We start from the raw sequence: 3784 nt of genomic DNA, 5'->3' as shown, positions 1-3784 counted from the left end.
AGACTGTTCCAAGCATACTTCATTAAGTCTATGCTGAACCAGTTTAGTTTTTCCTACTTTTTCTAAACCAAAAACACACACCAAGCACCGCGTTTGACACTTTTCATAACCAATCACGGCCCTAGGCCCAAAAAATTCAAACAACAGCCAATCCAACTAATTTTCAGTCACAAACACAAGTAGGAATGTTCAAGCACAATCAAGCAGTTACATCAAGTAAAGCAATTAGCAATTAGACATAATTATACACATAGGCTAACCAATTACAATATGTACTCCCAAACAATGTCACATAGATGCATATGATGAATGCCTGCCCTATGGCTGATGAGTCTTATCTGTCGGTTATCAAGCCAACCTGACAAGTCCGGTTTGCTAAACCCTTGGACTGTCCCCTGACGCGCATCCCCATGAGTCTATGCATAGCTTTTTCTGAGAAATATATATCAAATCGCTCAATAGGGGTACCATTCCCGGGAATTTATAAGTTCCCGGTCACCCTTACGTCATAGGATTGATGACAAGTCATTTTAGCCTAGTTTCACTAGCCTTTTTCTTTTGTTTTCAATTGAATTATGCACTTTCTTGAGCCATAAGCAAGCCAATTGGGTAGATTTTCATGTTTCCTTTGATTTAATCAACCATGTATGAATTAATGCAATTTCATGAGGTTTTATGCTATAATTGTCACATATTATGAAAGAATAAATATCTCATGATTTTGAGCATAGCTTTGATGTGTTTGGTTGATTAATGATAGGTGAAGAACCAACGTTGGAGCAAAAGTTTGACCCCTAACTTTTGTCCCAACGTTGGTATCAGTAAAGAAGGGTGGCTGATGTGAAAATTTGGAGTAAAAGTTAGCCTCAAACTTTTACTCAAACTTTTACTCAAGCTTTCATGATTCCAAACCCGGTTCAATTCGGTTCTTCTCCAAACTCCAAGAGCAATCAACCAAGGCCTCTATCAACCCAATTCCATCAAGAGCAAAGGCCCAATTGAAGGCTTGAAGACCATTTGAAGAAAGTGTATAAATAGCATAGGATTTAAGTTTTCAGGGAGCTTCCCTTTTTAGTTTTCATATAGAGCTTTCTTTTCTGGTTTTGATTGGGAATTCACTTTTACATTCTAGCATTGTTGTTTTAATTCAAGAGAATTGGGGAGGAGAATTGATCTCTCTTCTTCCTTGTTCTTGCCCAGCACTCTTTAATTTTCTTGCTTCGGATCTTGGGTGGAGAATTGAAGAACTTCTGTTTCAATCTCACCTTGGGATCTTGTTTAATTCTCTGCTTAATTGAATTCCAGTTTCGGTTAATTGCTTCTTCATCTACTTTCTTTGCAATTTACAATTTCTTTGCAATTGTTCTTGTTGGATCTAGGAAGGCATTGAGATCTAGACTTGGTTATCTAGTCTCTTGGGTCCTGAGATCTGAATTCCAATTTTACATCTTCTGTTTACTGCTTTCAAGCTCATTTACATTCCTGTTTTAAGATCCGGTTCAATTCCAGTCATCCTTTACTTCTCTGCTTGTTGCAATTTTACTTTTCCTTGTTTAATTTCTGCAAATCCAATTCCCAATTCCCTTTACAATTCAAGCCATTTACATTTCTTGCACTTTAAGATTCTGCAATTCACATTTCTTGCGTTCTAAGTTTCTGCCGTTTAATTTCTTGTTCTTTAAGATTCAGCACTTTAAATTTCAGTTCTCTTTAATTTCATGCCAATTACCCATTCCCTTTACTTTCTATGCAATTTAAATTCTGCAAATCACAAATCTCTCAACCAAATCTTGATTCGCTTGACTAAATCAAGCACTAAACTAAAATTGCTCAACCCTTCAATCCCTGTGGGATCGACCTCACTCCCGTGAGTTATTATTACTTGATGCGACCCGGTGCACTTGCCGGTTAGTATTGGGTTTTTTGGAGAAATTCGTTTTTCCACAAAAATATCCCATCAAGGATCAACAGAGTATCGAGTCTCAACCTGAAACACGTGGTAGCAAGTCGTGGTACTTTACCCAGAAAAACTTGCATCTCAGATAAAAGAAGTGCAAAGGCCATATATTCATTTATTGATCATTGTTTCCGCACTTCATTACAATTTATATAAAATAAATTGTCATTCAAGCCACACATAACTTTTATCTTTAAAACCAAAAAAGAAACTCATCTTTGTTTCAAAATTCAGAACCTCTTTAAAAAGACACAAATCTTTTGATTTTTAAATCATCTGTTAAATTATTTTAAATCAGAGTTGTCAATTAATAACCTTGGCAAAGACTCAAGACTCTAGGGAAGAATAGCCTACATCATTTCTTGAATTCTTTAGAAATCCCCGAAATCAAAGTTACTTAATTTGAAGTCAATTGAGATAGAGAGTTAAAACAAAAGCCAAAACATGTTTAAAATACTAAGTTCCAAATCAATTCCATTTCATTCTTAAATCGGTAACCTTCCCAAAGGCTGGAATTGTTTAATCTTGCTAAATCAAAATTTAAAGAGTACTTTAAAAGCAAAACAGACTTAATTAATCAAGGTTCAATATCATTTAAAATCCACTAAAAATTCTCCCAAAAGTACTTCTTTATTCAAACTTCAAAACACAGGTTCTTTCATATTTAAATCAATCTTAAATATAAATTTCCTGTAAACAGATTAAATTCGAAATATCTATTTCTTAATAAATCTAGAACCGAATAATGGAACCTGTCAAATTCATTCTTTTTCTAAATCATATTTTAAAACAAAATCTTAATTTCATAAAAAAATTTGGCAGCATTTCCCCTAAAACGTGGACCTTGCCAGCCTTTTTGGGTCCCAACCAAACCAATCCTCAACTCTTTCCAATAGGTTTAAGACCAAATCAGTTTCCAATAAAACCAAATCCAGACTTTTAAGTATAAAAAATCATTTCAGGCCAAACCAATAAGAAATCTCAATTTTAACAAAATTAAACATTATCTCAGTCAAGCAGACAACCATAATCATCCAAGACAAATCAGACAATGCATAAGACTTACATAATCACTAGAAAAGCATTTCGCTTGTCATATCAATTTATAACAATTCCACTTTAAAATAAATTATTTTTATCAAAGCCCCTACCTCGATTGTCGAAATTCAAAAACTCTAAAATGTGCCACAGACTCATTTTCTCTCGGCTCCAACGGCGGTAGCCGCAACCACAGCTTCAAACCACTTCCGCATCAACCACAGCAACTCTATTCAAAACATATAATAACCAAAACTCAAACTTATAGAAATTAACTCTGCAAAATCTCATCGTAAGATAACGAAATAGTGACTAAGGAGCTTTTTGAAATGAAACCACTTACCGCAACTACGAAGAACCAGCTGAGCCAAGTAGCGACATCCCCGGCGGTGGTTTCGATGGCCACAGGGCTGTTCCCAGTGGCCAGAACAGCGGCAAGGCTTCCTTCTCCTCTAGCAGCGACACTTGCGTCGGCAGCCTCCTTATTTTTTCACTCCCATTTGGGCTCCTCTTCCTGGCTAACCCATCGGCGACAGCAATGGCGCAGCATTTTGGCAATGGAATCTCCATCACCCGGTTTCGTGGTGGGGAAGGGCGTGGCGGCGACAGTTCTAACATCGGTGAAACTGGACCATGACGGCGGCACAAGGAAGAACTAACGGCAGCGGCACAGCTTCCTTCAACCCGCAGTCTCCCTCTCTCTCTCGGGTTGACGTCAACGACGACTTGGCAGCCATGAAGCTCCTCAAACAGTGACGGGCTTCCTCTCGATGCTGCTCTCTGCCTCGG

The sequence above is a fragment of the Arachis ipaensis genome, chromosome B09 (assembly GCF_000816755.2).
Source record: "Arachis ipaensis cultivar K30076 chromosome B09, Araip1.1, whole genome shotgun sequence".
Taxonomy (NCBI): Eukaryota; Viridiplantae; Streptophyta; class Magnoliopsida; order Fabales; family Fabaceae; genus Arachis; species Arachis ipaensis.
Note: the sequence above shows the minus strand (reverse complement) of the source record.